We start from the raw sequence: 19,759 nt of genomic DNA, 5'->3' as shown, positions 1-19,759 counted from the left end.
ACCAAGCTTCATCTGCCCAGGGCTGTGATGCACAGGCACAGCTGTTCTGAGACATATTTGGGGAACTGCGCAGTAAGTGGGAGTTATGAACTCACCTCAACTTAAGCCTTCTCCCTGATACACCAGAAAGTTTTTCTGGCCCAAGATCAGTCCATCACACTCTACCAGTGGAGAAGATGCTGCTAACATACAGTGTCACTGGCACAGAGAGCCAACATGGCCAACTCTTGGCTTGTGTGCAGGTCTGGAAGCAGTGCCTGTGTGCACATACTCGAGTCAGGAGAGGCAGCACCTCACAGCAGGGACAGCTTTGCTGTGTAACAGCCCCAGAACTGCAGCAGAGCTGCTCCTCCAGGCAGCAAGTAGCAGCCAGTGCATAAACAGTGCATGATGCTCTGTCCCCTTCAAAAGCAACACATGGGAGACGATCAGCAGCTGGGTGAAAACAATTATGCCAGAGACATTGTCATGGTTAGAGCCTGGCACAGAGCCAGTGTCCCCATGAAAACACCCTCTCCCTGGGGTCGAGGGGTCCCCACGATGAACCCTCCTGGTTCTGAGGCACTGCCTCCCCCCAAGTGCAGTCTCTGTGTAACAGGAACAAACTGAGTCCATGGCCACAAGAAAAGTCCAGCCAAAAGGCCACTCCAATCATCTATCTCCCCACTCAGTCGTCTCCACAATCCTTCGAGACAGGTCCTTGTCTCATCTCATCTCTTATCTCCCTTCTTATTCAGCTCCGAGGAGGATCAGCATTTTTGCAAGGCCCCAGTCATGTAAGAAAGGGGTTTAAACTTCCAGTCTCTGTCTGTCCCAGGACGCCGATACTCCCACAGGTGCTGCTGCTCCGGCCGGCCAGGCTGCACTCTTCCCCCCCTTTCTCCTCCTGGGCCGGCTGCTATCACATTCAGACGCCGTCTCTCCTCTCTCTCTCCCTCCTGGGGGGGGGCATGGCTGCCCGAGGGCTGTCTCTTGGGGCTGCTCCTCCACCCTTCCATCCTCGAAGGCCTTCTCACCCCCATCTCTGTCCAGGCCCCGGCCTACCGAATGGCTGCCCCTCCCCCGCCCAGCAGCAGCGGCTGGACAGGGGAGGGAGATCCAACCTCTCCGCCTCGACGTCCCAAGAGGCCTCTGAGGGCCGAAGCTCTGCTTTTTAACTCCTGTGTATTCTTGGAGGTGTGTCCAAACCGCACTGGTCACACCAGGTGCCAATATCAAACTCCGAGCATCCATTGGTTTGACCAGAGCCTCCCAGAATTCCCACTTTTTCCTGGTCAAACCACCACAGACATGAAGAAAATAAAGAGCCCGTAAAAGGTGGCTTTAAGAAAACAGAAATGGAACACAAAACTATACAGGGAGGGGAAAAGCAAACAGCTTGCAGCCATCACAAAGACACAAGTCAGAAACTTTCAGGGGAAAGTGGTAACCAGCCTCAAAAGACAGCCACCAAAGACAAAGTGCCTGCAGAGACCACAGAATGAAAGAGAAATCAAACTCTCATCTGTTGCCTCCATGCACAGCCCCCAGGGTCAAAGGACTTTTGATTTTGTGCACAGAAGCACAAAAAGCATAGAAATGTCTCCTGTAGATGTTTTGTTTACCTGTTCTCCACCAGAATGCCTTCAAAGCATTTCATAGCTGTTCAAAGTTCTCCCAGTGCTCCTCTGGAGGCAAGGCAGCAGTGCCATCCTGCAGGAAGGAAGAAAGAGAGGGAAAATGTTACTTGCCCACACATCATAGGATGCCTGGTGCAGAGCAAGGAAGTGAGCTCAGGTTTCCTATGTCTCCCCTTCATATCCTGCTTTGTCCTTTTCTACTTCTCTCTCATCCCTTGTGAATGGGCAATGACTGGAAATTTCTGAGCCACTTCTGTGCTCAGAAACACAACAATCATGAGGGCTAACAGAGAGAGCCACAGGTGAGTCCAGTCTCAGTTCCATTTAAATCCATGACTAAAGGAACTTGAAACTGCTTCAGCAGAGCTTACTAAGAGCCCTAAGAGCCATGATTCATTTCAGAGAGGGAACAGCTTCAACCAAAAAGACCCCAAACCTTACCATCAAGTCAACAGTAAATCAGAGCTAAATAAGTAAGAATATATAGAAAACAAATTATGTTAAAGAGGAATAGATAGTAACTGGTAACAACTCAAATTTATAAAATGAAAAATTAGATAAATGATACCTGTCTTATGACTCCCTGTAGATCTAGCCTTATGGTCTTGAGGGGAAATACAATCTTTTGGCTGACTCCTCACATAACTGTAAGGAATTCACTTCGAGCTGTCTTACTCCTTTCCATTCCCTTCTTCACTCACACAAATGCCCTGCTCCATAGAAAGATCACATGAAGGTTCAGGAAAATCCTGAAACTCAGGAAGTTGATTCTCGTAATGCATTTCTCCTGCTTTAATTTTGCTGAGGCAAAGAAAAAAATATCACAACTTCTTTGCTTCCTTGGAAATGAATCCTGCTGACTACTAGCAAGTCTGTCATCCCCATTGGCTTTAAACATCATCCACATTGTTCTGTATTGCTACACATAACCTTTTGCTTCCCAAACTTATGCCCATATGCTTAGATGCTAAAGTTTCCTTTAAACTCATTATACAGGCAAACAGTGCAGGAGATGAAAGTAACATCTTAATTAGCAGTGTCACTGACACATTTCATACTAGAAAATCTTCCGCTGAACCAAAAATTTCCCATATGCTTCTTTACATTGATTTGCACCTGTTATCAATTCTGTGCCAGCAGAAATACCTGAAAAGAGCATGAAGGAAAAATGTAGGGTTTTTGGTAATACCAAAACCTTTGGCAACATGTCACAGTGACTACCAGCTGCTAACTACCAGGGATAGGTTTCAGCATCCTCTCACAAACCCTCTTGCGGGCCAAATAGATGAAGCCTGACCAACACTGTTCCAGTCTTTCTCTTGAGTAAGCAAATATTCAGACCAGACTGTCTCCAGAGAGTGTAGGGCTAGCTGGGCACTGCCACTAACCAAAGGATGCTGTAATTAAATATTGAATTGACCTAAAACTCAGTGGCCCAAGGCTCACCAAATATGAATCCCTCGTGATCTGCCTTCTGCAGAAAGAGTTCTCAGAAAAGGAGAAAACAGAATGAGCATCTGAAAGTCACAAGTTGCAAGAAGCAATAGCAGGCTGTGCCAGGTAAGTGCGAGGTTTTTGTTTTCACTGCTTTCCCCAAAACATAAACATGTAGCTGCTCAGTAAACAGTGTGAGCCCAGGAGTCTGAGCAAGGTTTTTTTCTATCCCATGGTTGAATTCCTGTTGCTGGTCACAGGGCAAACACACAACGCACCCAAACAACATGTACACCATCCTCCTTGTAAAATTGGTGTGCATCAGCTGCCTGAGTCAGGCTGCCTCATCATTTTCCACTTGTCCTTGCTTTTCTCCTTCTTGGTGCTAGGAAGTGTGTTTGCTTATTCCCTGCTGCTGAATGTGTCAACTGAAAGCGACACCACTGCCTACTGTCACTATGGTGAACATAGTGGGGATCTCTGTTCAAAAGAGATATGTTGATTCAGGGGTCTTGGATCACTAGCTTTTGCTTTGGCACATTGACTCTCCATACATCTGGCAAACATCTGGTGGCACCATCACTTGCTTCTGATGCTTCATGTCAGGGAAAGCAACTGTCCTATGTCTGTGGAGGCAACTCCATCCTTCACCAGCACCATTCTGCCCTTCTGCTCTGCCAGAGTCTGACCCTGGAATCCTTTTAGTAGGAGCTCCATTGTGCTAGCACTCACTTGTACCAGTCTGGAGGCTGGACCATGATAATGTGGAGCGCTGGTTGTGCTTTAGGGATCAGTCAGGTCGTGTTATACCTTCTGCATGTAATGAAAATGCAATCAAAGCACACAGCTCAGGTACAGCCAGTAGTAAAGCCATCACATCAGAGTTATATTCTAGAACACATGTAGCTTCTCTTAGCCAAGGCAAACAAAACCACCTACTTTGCTTCAAGAGCCAGTTTTTCCTAGACCGTCAACACAGGCCACTCCACTTGGTTTATATTTCTAACACCAAAGATAAGCCTCAATGACTTCCTCAGTGACTCTTATTTGAGGCCAGTAAAAAGCATTTTTGGCCTTTTTCTGAGGTTTCCCAATCCTTAAATTTCCTTAATTTGTTTTTTCCTATACATTTCCTGTAACAAAATTCTTACCTTCAGGCTCTAAGTCCTATCCTTTGCAGGTGCAATATCAGTCCTAATTTAACTTGAAGTTGAACTAGAAGTGGCAGATACTCACATATATACACGTGAATAATTTAGTACAAGTCTTCTGTAACACAAAAGCTCTCCCTGATTTATTATGCAGTGTGCAATAACATCTGTGTGGCTCAAAAGAACCTCCACATTTCCATGAAGAAGAGAAGTGACAGAAATTTGCATGTGCAAGCATCAGCTACATGAGCACTTTGACCAATGCTTTGTTTTTTTATAGTGGTTCATACACACCTAGTCTCCAATTTTATTAGAGAAAATTGTATTCCTGACCATTGCACTGATGGCATTCCCTCCATGATACAAAAGCTTTAACACACTTTCAGTAACTAATGTTCTTCCCTGCCTGTCTTTTTACAAATTGCAGTTTTCCAAGTTATTATTTACTTCTAGTTTTCATTTTCTGAAGACTACCATGTGAGATTAGCTTTTCTCTTAACCAAAAGTTATGCTGCTTTTTTCTGGTCTTACACAAGTGTGGTATTACCTCATGCACCTGTATCCAACTCAGAATTTAAAATGTTCGTTTACTCTCAGATGAAAGTCCTTTTCTTGCTGCAATACTGCTTGCTGCTCCTATGAAAAGCACCTTTGGAATTTTAAGTATTTTGTCATCAACCACTCACCATGCTATGCTTATTCTGATATCCGTTGTTTTCTGTTGCCTTTGAATCCAGCTTTTAACCCCAGATATCCTTTATAATCTTGACTCTTTCTATTAGACCATGAGTTACCTTGTGTCTTACCAAGAATACACTCTACATCCCCAGGAAGAAAACCAGGCATTCCAGCTGGATGGACCCCTCATGTGAGAGCATCCATCATCAGTTTAAATGTAGCCTTAGCTTCCCAAATGTAGCTCTTAACCTTAGATCAGTTACATGGATTTTTCACTTTCACTTTCATAATCTCCATTTGAAATACATCATTCCAATTGGGAGGAGGGGTCCTGTGGAATGCAGCACTTCCCAAATGTGTGCTATACAGAGCAGTAGTTAGCCTTCCCTGCCCAAGTTGCACTAAATCCATGAAGAGGGTGAGAAAGGATGTCAGCAGTAAGGTTATCTTCTAATTGCCTCCCCTCACCAGGCACCTGTTTCCTAAAGCTCCAGCAAAGTACTGTTTAAGCTGCTTCAGCCACACTCTACATTTCTGGAGAGGTCCCATTTCTGATGAATTTAAAGAATTCCACGCTTTCACTCAGGTTTTTTTTTAGTTCATTTCACACCTGGAGTCAGTGCAGGTAACCCTGCCATGTTACTGAACCCCCTGGCGTGTATGTGATGTCTGAAAAGTCACCAATCTGCGGCTTCTGCTCCTGCCCAGCATCACACTGAGCTCCAGGAAGCTCACATCAGGAAGGGCAGAGTGCATCTTCATCACCTAAAGGGCTTCATCTGGTGTTCCCCAGCCACTTCCATGCAAATCAGATTCACTTCTCTTTGATTCCACAGTAACTGGAAGTTAAACAACATAAAACCTCACATCTGGGTCAACAAAAGAGAAAAACAGGTCAGAACAGTGTACTTTAAGATGCTACCTGAAGAGTTTAGCAGTGTCCCCTTCCCCACCCTGCCCTCACAGTACTGTTGTGACAGCTCTAGTGACCCAGGAATCCTACGGTTAGTTTTGTGATCTGGGAGGCCAATGAGATAGTGTTTTACTTAAGACTTGATTTTATTTTTTAAGGTTTATTTTTAATGCACCTTGTAAATGAATTCTAATTTGACCTCTAATTTGAACTAATGATCAGTCCTAGTATTTATATGAACCAGATATGGGACAGTTAATAAATCTCAGGTCAATTTTTTTTTTAATTATTTGCTCACTGGGACGTATGCATGAACCACACAACACTGCAAACTATTAATTCACATCTTTTTATCTTATAGCCAAAACTCTCCTCCCTTTCAATTAACTTTTTTAATCTCCTCTGAATCCATTCAAACTTTATCCAATAAGTGTCAGTAAGCGATAGTCACATTGAATAAAAGCAGAATTAGCAAACCCTCTAATTCCAAAGTGTTTAGCTTTGGAGCGCAAGAAGTTAAACACTCTCCTGCAACACATTGTAAACATGTCAATGTGTTTAACATCTCAAATGTGTTCTGTTCCCTTGTGCATGTGTTTAGAAAAGAAACAGGTTATGATATTTAACTAGTGAATGGATAAATGCGCTCATTCCTACCAACACTTTTTAAACACTTGCGGACACTTAAAATTATGATGTGTTTAAGATTTGAACATGTATGCTTTTCTACACTCCTAATCCAATGTTTGATGCATTTATTTAGAATAGCAAGGTTTTACCAGGCTAGCAAAACATACCATTTCTAATTAGCAATGCTCAATCTTTCTTCTATAATTTCTTCAGACTAGTCAAAACTAGAATACAGTCAGGTGAGGTTTTAACATAGTGTGGAGAGATTTTCCCCACCAGTACTGTTTGGGGTTTTTGGGCTGAAGCTGATCTTATTTTTGAGGTGCAGAAGTAGCTAAAACATTTCAAATGTACTTCCTTTCTCAAAGAAAGAGCTCTGAACTACATGGGAAACACAGGAAGTTTGCTATTGGAAAAAAAAAAAGCCAGAGGAGAACATCTGCAAACATTTTTAAGGAGGGCTTTTTTTTTTATTATTATGTGCTCTTTAGTTGGATAAAAGCATAAATTATCTGGAAGTCATAGAATGGTTTGTGTTGGAAGGGATCTGAGAGATCATCTCATTCCAAACCCCCTGGCATGGGCAGGGTTGCTCAAGTAAACTGACTACACTGGTCACCCACCCACATATGGGGCTCCTCAGAGAGAAAATGGCACAGCCTCGTCCATCTTTGACTCCTGCGGCACCTGAACTCTGCTCACAGGTCTAGCTCTGCTCAGGCTGCTTCTAACCCTCCAAACCATGAAGCAGCTGCTAACAGCTGTCATCAAAAAAAAAAAAATCCCAAATAAACCAAATGTCAGCAATAAAATTCTATCTATCATTCCTCCAAATTAGCTTAACCTAAGGCCAAGCACAGGCAATGCTCAGCGCTTACACTCATGACATGCTATTTCAGGACTTGTAAATGCAAAATTGGGGATTTTTCAGTGTGATAATTTGAATTTCCCTGTAAAATCCAATTGCAGCGGTTGTCAACCATTTCCATACCATGATCCTGTTACAACAAAAGAACAGCTTCATGTCCCCACTCTTGCCCACTGCCCCCATCTTCCACCCTTAAACCTCTCCACAGGAAAAAGAAGGCTACTTGGGATTTCCTGAAATATCTTTGTAAGACAGAAACACAGTATTTAAAGTCCATCCAGGATTAGGAAAAGACACATTACATACTATCACATAGAGAGGCAAAATTACTAAAGTTCTTACAGGTATCTAATGTGTCTGTCTTAATTCTGTCTCTTTCAAGAACCAATGAACATGGAGAACTCAGAAAGCTGGGGGACTATTCTGAATTTTGTTTGACAGCCAGCCATACCAACTTAATTCATCCATCTTTGCATTCCAGTTGTGCCAGAAAACTCAGAAACCCCTGTATTGTTTTGATAGAAGCTGTACAAGGCTCTGGAAAGAATTTGCATCCACCAAGGAGTCAAAACAGAGACAGAGCATACCAGCTCTTCCAGTTCCCCCTGCAGGCCAAGCGAAGTGGAGCTCAGCTCCCTCCTGACTTTTTGTGCCAAGCAGCCTCTACAGAGCCACCCTGCAGAAGGGGAAGAAAAACAAAAGCTGTGTAGATGTGGCACCTAGGAACTCTGTTCAGGGGTGGACTTAGCAGAGCTGGGTTAATGGCTGGACTTTGTGATCTTTGAGGTCCTTTGCAACCTAAATTATTCTAAGGTTCTGTGACTCCAAAATACTCACTTGTATCAGCCTGTGAAATGCTTGACTCCACTCCTGAGACATCAGCAGGAATTTCACTCTTCCCTTCCTGGGTGACTGCCCAGCCTTGGCACAAACAGACCTTCTGGAGCTCTCCATCTGGTGTCCTGTCCTGCAGAGAGGAAACCATGCAGGACATGCAGGATATTGCCATGCTTGTCCCAGGGCAAGCAGCAGCATAGAGCTTTCCACAAATTGTTTTTATTGGCAAGAAAACACGGGTGATGAAGTTTGGTCATACTGTAGGGTACACAAGCTTACTGTGGACCAGTGTCCAAAGGCCCTTTCTGAAAGTTTTCAGCCTTCACTGAAGCACCAGCAACGTAAAAGCTCAGTGCTGGAGTTGTTTAAGATTTGAATGCCAGCTGCATTTTTATTGGCCGTCTGTGACTTCAAAGGGCTTTTCCTCCACTAATGTCCAGACAGGTAGGCTGCCCTGAAATCTCTCTGCCATGTTGACTTACAGATTTTGAACTGATTTTATCTGCAGGCTTATGCCTGAAAATGAACATCAAACATATTGGGGCAGAAATGAATTTCAGCATCTTGCAGTCCAGCTACAGTCCTGACACTTAATCAGGCAGGGGACAGTTCATCTGAAAACATGGAGCAAAGATGTTCTTTGTACTCATACAAACCTTCATTGCTTATACTTTAATCCCCAGACTTTAGGACAAAAACTTCAGAAAAGCAGATACACTGCTGCTTTGCCAAGTTTTTATTAGTAAGAATAAGGAACAATGAGGAAATTCAGTTGGATGTTTAATGTATTTTTCAGTTTCAACAATCAGATCTTTACTACCCCATTTTATATGAATATCCAAAGCCCTCACCTTAGCTCAGGACCCCATCTGACTAGCTGCTGCTTTGGTGTAAAAAGGGACAGGCCTTAGTACAGAGAATTGTAGTCTGAGGGGCAGAACTATTCAGTGGAATGTTTCAGATACCACCTGCCCATATGGGCACATCCATAGTACTGTAAGGAAAATGCTGGGACTAATACCATATGACAACAGTCATTTTTCTGTATGAAAATGGATGGATTATTTAATTGAGACAGAAGGGGCAATTTTCCATCTGGTTCCTGATGAGAGATGTTCCAAAGAACATCTCTAAACCCTGTTCCACTGTATTGGTATGAACAAGTTACAAGGCTCCAAAGTGCTGCAGATACACAGACAGATATGACTGAATTTATAAAGCCTGATTGTGAGGTACTGCTGACCATAGAGAGATTCACTGAAATGTTGGTACTCCAGGCAAAGATACTATAAAGATAAAAGACACATATTTCTAAATGAAAACTTAAAAATTAGTGAGTTCCTCTTACATTGTAATCAACCTGGCTTACTTCACAAACCGTACCAGCAGAATATTAGATCCATCTGATTATCAGATAACTTAAGTACTAAAATTCAGTGCTATTGTCTGAAATAACTGAGTCATTTTATTGAGTATCTGACACCAAAAACAAGCTAGGGAAAATTTAGGCACTGTTATGCTTCAATGTATTTGCTTTTGATACTCACAGAAAACTGAAGGTGAACTTTTCAAATTAATTTCATGACATACCTGCTGTACTTGACTCTAAGGAGCATTACAGATATTTCAGGGCTTTCTTCTCAGCTGTTTAGGCAGTTTGACAGTTGTGTGCTCAAGATGACTGACAGACTTCATACACTTAAAAATATTCCTAGAGACACTTACATTTCCTCCTGACCACACAAAGAATCTTGCCAAAGAACACCTGTTCAAAAAGAGGGAAGACCAGGATCCCTTCACCTAGCCAGGGAGGGGATTTTTTTTAAGCAAGACACGTGCCAAAGTAATAACAGTAAAGCTAATTTTCAGCTGGGAGAGGGAAGAGGAAAAGCGGGGCTCTAGCACATTTGGGGCAAATCTCTTTTACTGTCTGCTTGTCATCACATGAGTTTTATGCTGGAAACAGAAACAAACACCCTGTCAAAATACTTCAGGCATCTGTTACTTACACAGATCTCTCTGACAGGTGAAATAACACAAGTCAAACAGGGGGGAAAACAGCAACACATATTTATTAATGACATAAAAATTTTTAAAATTTTAAGCACCTTAATAAGAACATATTTTCAGGATATTGCTCTCTGAAAACAAATAGCTTGGCTTGTAGGTAAAGCCATGTTGAGAATCAATAAGCCAAGAAAGGCAGGTCTGAGGGCAGCCCAGGGTACCTGCCTGGGCTTTAGAGCAGGAAAGCCTTTGAAGTTGCAGACGGCCAATAAAAACACAGCTGGCATGCAAGGCTCACACATCTCCAGCATGGGTTTTATATCAGTAATGTTTAGCTGCAGTTGACTAACCTGAGAATTCTCAGTCAGTTCTTACACATACACAACTAACAGTCAGGCTGGAAGCCCCTTGGATGCCCACAATCTAAACAGAAAGGTTCTTGAGCAATGGATGCCTTCAAGATAAGTGCAATTGGCCATCCTTGCCATCTCCCTGCTCACCAGTGCTCTTCAAAGTGTCCAGTTTTGGTCTTGCTGAGTAAACAGTTATGAGTCAACTACAATCTGCATTAAATTTGCAAAATAGACTTTATAACTATCTCATTAAAATAACATGGGAAATTTTCGCATTTATTTTTTTTTCTGACAAGACCACTTTTATATATGACACATTTGAAGTATATTTCTATTTTGGATCAGATCTTACCACATAATGATCAGATAAGCAGTCCTCTAAAAATTACTAACTGCAATCCCTATGCCTATTTTAATAAATTTCTTCAGACATATACATTCTGAAAGGAAGAAATAGATACTTCTTTAGCATCCCAATGGTAGAGTGGCCTTCCTAGGAAAACGGAACCAGACCAGTAAAATAACAGCATCTGCTATTTTGACTTTCATCTTAACATGTACAAATTTCAGGGTTTCCAGCTGATCTGACAGAACACTTCCTGTTCAGGAAATAAACGTGTCAAATGATTTCTTGATTTAAAGTGATGGATCACAGTAGCTCTCTGTACTGCAGGGGTGCTATTCTCATAAAACATATGCAACCTTTATTACTAAAATGAAGGGGAATTACTCCAATATCACTTAGGGCAATTTCCTCAGCAGTCACCACATATCTCCAATGTCACAAATCCCAAAAGGAGTAGGAGGGGGGTGGGAGCTGGATGTAGCTTGAATCCTCTGCTTAGTCTGGTGTGGGGGAAAAGGGAGAACACTATGACATGTCTGTAATTTGCAGTTTAATTTAAAAGAAGAAAGTGAAACCCTTTTTTAAATAAAAGGAACACAGTTGAAGTTCTTTCATGAGGTATGGGACATTTATTTTCAGAATCACTTTGATGCTTAAAAAGTTCAACACAAAGTTTCTGTGGTGGTAAATGAGGGTAGTTGTAGGTCTTTCACACAATGTGATCTGAATTGTCTAAAGAAATGGGGGGAAACACAGTCTTTATAATAATATAACCCAGGGTAAGGAACTAGATGCATTATATATGATCAAAAAAAGGAGGATGGCAATTTGGAAAAGTTCTAAGCAGAGGGCAAAGAGTTCTGAGTAATGACTTACATAGCTAAGCAAGGTATCAAAGCAAGGCTTGGTCTAGTAAGCAGCATTCAGGAGGAATAGCAAGGGCTTCCTTTCCACAGTTTATAGCAAAAGCTGTGCTGGGATATCCTTGCCATTATGATAACCTCATTACTTGGCAGGTGGAAACAGATAGCAAAGAATATGAAAAGATTACAAAAAAAATGCCAAGAATGTTGTAATACATAAAATTTTAAAAGAAGATGAGACATATCTCAGAAGTATTAAGAATGCCACATGCACCCCAGAGCCAAAGGCTGATGGAGCTCCATTGAAAGTAGAACGCTATGTCACTTACCAAACATTGGCATAATAAAATTCCAGACTTGATATGGGAGTTGAAGTCAAGTTGTAGGGTGACCTGTCTCTCACACATACCTGTGGATCAGGAGATCACTGTGAAAACTACTTCTATTGCCAGGAAACAGCTCTTTGCAACCTTCTCCAAAAAGCAAGAGCAGCACTTCTATCAAGAGCAAACCAAAACAACCTAAGAGTCAGTTCTCCAAGTCCTCACTCACAGCAAAATACAGAGAGGTTCAGGGAAATGTAACAGTGGGGGCAAAAATGAATCACAGCCTCAGGAAAACAAAGTTCTTCTTTTAAAAACCTGCTTTTCCCTCAGTAACCAAAGGCAATCCACAGCACTCACTGAAGAGATCAAAGTCCCCCTGAGATATCCTCATCTGCTGTTTGCAATTTCTTTCATGTACCAACAGGACATGCAGCAATGGAAAGGATCTCACTTTACCTTATTGCCTTGCAACATCAATACTAAATACTAAATGGAAGTGCTGCCATCCTCTCTGTCTGGGTTTTCCTCCACACCAGAAGAACCAGGCTGTTTGTTCACACACAACTGCCAAAGCCATCTGCTCATAGCCTTATCCTACAGCTTACCTATGTTTCTGAAACAAACCTGAATTTAAAATGTGAATCTCACTGTTGAATGCCTGACATGAGCATGCACAAACTTACGTGAGGACCACCCAGGCCACAGCTCATCTTTATTTTCAATGTTTGCCCAGATATCATCACACAACTGCAACTGTAAACCATCTTTTCTAACTTCTGTGCAGTGAGTGCAGCTTGCAGCCTACTTGATGGTAACAGAAACCTAAAATGACAGAGCCGCTCTGTACCAGCTATATGGAAAGGGAAATATTTAAGTTAGAAGGGCATTCTTGCTTAAGTAAAAACTAGCAATTCCACTGGGAATTTGGTTTGGGACTCCTCCTATAGCTGTATCTAAAATTGCAAGCTGAGCAAGCTACCAAAGGAAAAGTAGAGGTGACCCTTTTCTCTTGACGGAGAAGGCAGTAGAAAAAGAAAGCTTACATTAGGAAAGCGTAAATTTATCCTAAAATGTCTCTAGTAGACCGGCTTTGAAAGGTATCAGTTACAAGTAAAAAGTGGGGAGGCTTTTTATTGCTGTTTTGGAAGAATATCAGCTTTGAAGAAATGGGTGTGCATGAGGATATTGCCTTAACACAGAAGGCAAGTATAAATGACTATTCCAAAAGTTATTGCATGGAAGTGTACCAGACTATTAAGTCATCTATCATTTTATACCATTTAGACATATATTTATTAGAAGACAAGACTAGACAAAGTGGACATCAAATTACTTTTTAAAGAGAAAACCCCAAGGAAAATATCATGTTCTAGAAGCTGGAGATGGAATGAATTGCATTTTAGATTCCTACTGATATTGTTTCCATGCTTTGACCCACTGAAATCAGAGGCTCTTGAGACTAGACACTGAACAGCACCTCTGAGAAACTTGTAATTAAATGCAGAGCACCAAAGGGATTTGCCCAAAAGGCAGTGGCAAAACCAGGTGTAGAAGCCAGACCATGCTTCAGTTCTCTCTGCTTTGCAATCAGCCACACTGTCAATATCAGCAACTGGCTTTTTAAGAAGAATCAGATTTCATACCAGGGAGAAAGCACCAAGAAGTGCTTTTCTTGAGGAAAGTAGGGAAAAGAACCCAGTCTGCCAACAAGTCTATTTTAGCAAGGAGACACATTACCCTGTTGTGAATAGGAGGCTAATGTACAAATGACAGCACACCTACAAACTACAGCTCCTCTTTCCATGAAACGTGAAACTTGGGTTAATTTCCTCTCTCATAATGAGCATTAAAAGCCTTAAGGTTGCACTTGTACCTTAAACAGAATTGCGCTTTTAATTTTAGCAAATCCAAATGTTCCCTCTCATTGATATCCCTGATGCCATAAGAGTATGAATTATTGATATTGCTTGACTTTAATATTTTATGCTGCTGTGGAAATGGATAGCAGACCCAAATCACAGCCTACAACTAGATTATGAAGGTCATCTAAAAGAATGCTGAGCAACCAAAGTCTGCTTCCCCAGATCAAAAGAAGGTCTGCAAATTTTCTGTTGAGTTATTCTTTCCTCTATTATTTATTAGTCATACACAGCTGAGCAAGGTTTGAAATAAAATACTGGAATCTGAAATGCATTCCAGGAAAAAGGCTTGCTGTCATCAGCACATGCTATTGGCTACAGTATTTTGTAATGAACTGTAATTTTTAGTGACAAGCATTTACTTATGTCACAGATCTCAAACCAGCTTCTTGCAAAACAGACCAAAGCAACCTCCAAGCAGCACAGCTAATTTCAGGTTTACTAGACAAAACCACAAAACATAGCTGAAGATAATGACCAAATGGCCATTTAGTACTGAAATGACTAATTTCTCAGAGATCCTTACAATTAAGGATCATATTCAATAGCTTACAACACCAGTTATGATATCTGAGAAAAAATAGCATCTGTAGCACAGCTGGAGCAGCTGTGTTGGAAAATCAATCATTGCCTGGCAACTGAGCAACTGATTTTCCATCAATCAGTACATGAGGCATTCTGTTAGGTTTATAAAACACATAAATTTGTTGCAGAATCTGCAAATGCAATAAGTGGGTTAGAAATGTAAGAGTGATAGATAAAAGACAGGTTTAAAGCAGCTATCAGGCTTAATATGAAAAGAGCTGTAGACATGCTGTAAATACAATATTATGGTAATAAACAGATGAACTGCTCAGTGTGATTAGCTTTGACAACAGATAGAGCCAAGAGTAATCCAGAAAGTAGGACTTTTTCCACTGTAGCAAATATTTTGTGCTATATAACTCTAATTTTTTGTTTTTGATAAAATGGCCATTCATGGAAACAGTTACTCCCAATTGTGCCAAGAACTCATAAATCCCTGCAAATTCCTGGAGCTTAGGCCTTTTTTCTAGAATTTTATTGGCTTAGCTGAGCCCATCAGTAATACTGCAAATCTTATCATTCTGTTGAGATTACCCCACTTCTATAATAATGTCTCCAAGCTCATTTTTAGGGGACAATAAAGATTGTAACCATTCTTCTAACTCTAACATAAAAGAAGAAGCAAGGGTGGGGGAGTTATAGCAGAAATTGTACAAGTTAGTACTTAAACTATGACATTTTAATACTCATAAAACATAAGCCTCTTGCCTGATGTCAAGCCCCAGCAAGGGACTGAGATGCATTTGTGTGTAAAGTGATCACTATAGCTCGTCACGTTACTCAACACACCCGCAACAGCCAACAGCCCAAGCTGGCAACCCTTGAGAAGTTGATATCCTCCCCCTTTGGATACTGCTGCCTCCATTTAGACATGGCCATCTGGAAGGCAAAACCCTGTTCATACAGCATTCCCATACTGTGTTAGGAAACTATTTCTCCCAACTCTGTTTTGTCCAGCAAACATCCCCCAATAGCACCAAGCTGGACCAGAACTGTGGGATATAGCACAGCCTTATGTAAGTGGTACTAACAGGAAGAGCCACCCAACACACATGAAGATTTGTGTATTTTCTTAAGTATGCCTGATCCAAGAAAAGTTACAATGGTTTTAGATAACTGTAGGGACGGCAACGAACGCTTGGCGTCCAAAAAGAGCAAGGTATTTGGTTATCCATGCAGTCCAGCAATTGTAGCCAAAAGGACAAGGCAGGTGTGAGAAATACATCACAAAGTTACCACATGGCAGGCCATGGCTAATCATTATTATTAACTTAGTTATTAATTAGTTTAATTGATAAAGCCTTTCCCAAAGCAATTTTCCTCCATGTCTGGGAGATACTCAGAGAATAGCACAGAGGTAATTTTCTGTGTGAGTGATTTCGGCATTTTAATACAGATCCTGGTAGATCTACTGGTCACCATATTCCATAGCGGGTACTAAAATATTGCAGGGGCAAGAGACTACAGTGATATACAGAAAAAGAAGAAGAAGAAAAAAAAGTAAGTCTGGTAAAATGCAGCTTATTCTTTATATGATCCCCAGCTGTGAAATCCAACCCCATGGTGCCACCATATACAATCCTGTAAAACCACAAAGAATGAAAGTTTCTGATTTAGCCATACTGATCCAGGTAGCATGTCAGCAATAAAGAGAAATCTTTCTCTTGCCTTTTTTTTTTTTTGTTTGACATTCTCAGTTGCTGTCTTCTAAAACTTCTAAAAGTATATGTTTTGAAGAGACTGCAGAACTGAATGGTCCTTTATGAAACAGTCCCTAGAAAAATCTCAGACACTTGAAATAAAAGCAATTTAATTGACAACTAAGAATTCAAAAAAATTCATAGTACTTTAACCCTCGTGAGCACCTTCTCCCCACTCCCCAAACATTTTCAGGAATGTTAACAATCTGTTTTTTTCCTTTTTTCCTCCAAATTTTTTCTGGTTCTAGTAGCTGTTTTTCTACATATTTGGCTTTGCCCACCATATTTTACTTTGAAAAATGTGCAAACAGGACTCAGGATCTTTGAAGCTGTGAGTAAATTTTTGTAGTAAAAAAGAAATGTTAGGCTTAGAATGCCAAACAGGATTCAAACTTTCCACTAACTAAAGACTTCCAGTTAGTACCAGGTTTTCAGACCAAAAGATAAAATTAAGTTGCAATATATTTGTGAATACTTGTAAACTCTAGAAATCTTTGATATTAGTTCCTACAGAAACAGACAAGAAAATGCAGAGGCACATTTTAATTACCTGTCAGGAACTAAATAAAAGATTTGTTTTATTGAATACTCCCTGTGTGTAATATAACTATGGAAACAAGTCTGAAATCCAATTGACTTTTTATTTATAGGCTCCTAAAGAGCTATTAAAACATAAAAGTGAACTACTTAAAACCTGTTTGAAGTTTTATTCTTCTTTAATGTATTTTTCACCTGTTTGATGATTGTTTATACTTTGTAGCATGATGAACTGTGACATTTTTTGCCATTTCATCATGTTGAAGATTTTGCTATATTTAAGTCAAAACATAGCAATTTTTGCCACAAAAATAAACTGCTGTAAGAAATCTGACCATGGCAAAAATGTGTTCTCAGCCAACAGTGACAAAACTCTTCACATTCCTTTCCAAGGTCTCAGTCTGGCTCCATTGCAGATGCAGAGAGCAGGGCACTTGCTGCACTGAAGATCATCTAAACAAAGTAGTCAGATTAAAAAAGCAGTAAGAAACTGCACTACTGGTGCAGATGTGGCAAATGGAAGCGTGGAAAGATGTGTAACTTGCATGATAGTTCTTCAGGAAGCATAAGGCAAAGGTGGGAACGGAACTCTCTACTGACACCCTGGTAAGCAAATAATCAGCCAAAATTTATGTTTCTATTACTGATGTGCACCACCTGATAATCTAAAAGCAATATTCTCCCTGAATAAACATTGTGGAATGCCATTTTGTGATATCCAAAATTTTGAATTGCATTCTTACAGAAGATCAAATGTAAAATATTGTCTTCATAGAGAAGATATCTCAGGCCTCACCTTAGACACACTTCTAAATTTAACCCCAGCACAGTTCTGGTCAACTGAAATAGATGGATGTCTTGGCTCTCTAGAGGATCACAATATAGTTTTTTAATTGTAAATTGCCTTATTTATTGATTTTTGACCAATTCTACCTGTTCAAAATCAGCTGAACTGACAACACAAACTTACAAGACAGCAAGCCACTATGTCTTAGTTACTATTCAAGCACTATTACCATTCACTACTACTGACAATCCCAATACTTAGGATAAGCTCATTGGTGAATATCTGGTCACAGGTGTTCACCCATGGGGGGCAGAGGAAGCTAGTTCAAAGTACTTTATTTTAGTTAGTCCCATGCCTTAGAAATACTCTGATATTTCACATACTAGCAAAATGTAATAACAAAGAAGTCATGCTTTTATCATTAACATGTTAATTTATCCTAGCAGGTGATAAATGCCATTGAACTACACCATCCTTCCCTCAAGGATGGACTGGGTACCTACACAGGGAGTACTTAGGCAGCTGGGCACTCCAGCTGATGCACTAAAATACATGATCTCAACAGGTCACTTCTCTGAGCAGGGAGACTGCACTAGACATTCTCCATCGGTGCCTTCCAAACTCATTGATGCTATGATAACACCTCCTCACTAAGATCAGCTACAGGGCATGTCAGCCCTATCCCAGCTCCCTGCCCTGGCCTTCCACAGAACTTGAATTGTGTTTGGGATTTCCCATTCATCTCCTCAAAGGATTTCCTAAAAACCTCAGGTGTGCATCCCTTCTGTCTTACAATGGAGGTCTCCATAAGACAGAGTTTGCCTCCTCAGGAGACAGAAGTCCTCTTAGTGATGGGTTGAGCCAATGGAATGAACTCCCATGGGAAAGATAAACCGATTTACTGACTTAGTTCTACCATCTTCTGGCTTCAAGTGCAAGACATTTCTTCTGCCTTGTGATCTCCAACAGAAATAAAAAGCAACACGTACACATGCAAAACCAAATCCAATCTGACAAATGAATGTACCAAAACATCATATCCTATCTTCATTCCTATCCTATCCTATCCTATTTTCTTTCCTTCTGACAGAGGGTGAGTACAGACACATTATGGATTCCAATCATCAGAACTATTGGTAAGCACCCAAACTGAGGCAGCTGGAGCACAGCCTCACACCCCGCAGTGCATCAAGGGGTGTGCTCTAAGGAATTATGTACACTAGAACTTGCAACCTGCCTGGCACTTACGGAGAGCCATCAATAAATAACAAGCATTGTTTGATCATGGTACAACCTCTTCTCTCTCCTAGCCTGAGGAGCTGGGAACAATGAAGTCGATTGTACACCAGGTGGTCCTGAAGCTTCCCTCTAATTATAGTAATGTGTATACAAAAAGCTTTCCTCTAATTATAGTAATGTGTATACAAAATAGAACAACTTAAAACATGCTTGGAAAAAAATTGTTTTATGCACACTTAACTGCTTGTATGGTTTGACTTCACTTCCAATTCTTCAGTTTATTGCACAGAGAGGAGCAGGTGGGTCAAAGACATGTTTCTGACTGTGCAAGCTCAGCTTTAACACAATAGCCCCAGATCTTCCAGTCTGGAGTGAGATATGCTGGGACATTTCTAATTAATTCTTCCTGTTTCAGTGGACCTTACTCAGTAAGTCCCAAAGCCCCTGCCAGCCACAAGTGTTTGGAATATCCTTTCTTGCAACTTAAAATTATAGATATCTTAATACTGAAGTTCTAGAAGATTTTTGCCATTCATGTTCTGTACTCAGCTTGGCTTCCAAGCTTTGCCTTGGGCACTGAGAAAAATTGAGGCATTGGCAGTGGTAGTCACAAGACTTTGACAGTGGCATGTGTTCTCAGAGCCGTTGAGGATTAGCTTGTTCCTCCTACTACGTGCCTAAATAAATTATTCTGACACACCCTGCCCAATTGCATCTACACCTGAAGGCCTGGATTGAACATAGAAGTCTTTCCAGTAAGGAGAGGGAATTTCAATGTTTTCTAGGATGCTAACACAATGTATTTGTGTTTCTAAAGTGTTATGTGCATACAGACTGAGAGGGGTGGTTGGAAAACATCCCACACAGTTTTGGAAGCTCTGCATCAGTTTTCTAGAACAATTCAGGATTGAGTATCATATTAATCCCTAGGAAACTACCTCAAGCAATTATCTAATTAGGTAGAGTT

Source organism: Zonotrichia leucophrys, chromosome 3 (assembly GCF_028769735.1).
Source record: "Zonotrichia leucophrys gambelii isolate GWCS_2022_RI chromosome 3, RI_Zleu_2.0, whole genome shotgun sequence".
Lineage (NCBI taxonomy): Eukaryota > Metazoa > Chordata > Aves > Passeriformes > Passerellidae > Zonotrichia > Zonotrichia leucophrys.
The sequence above is the reverse complement of the archived record's forward strand: the minus strand, read 5'-3'. Positions refer to the sequence as shown.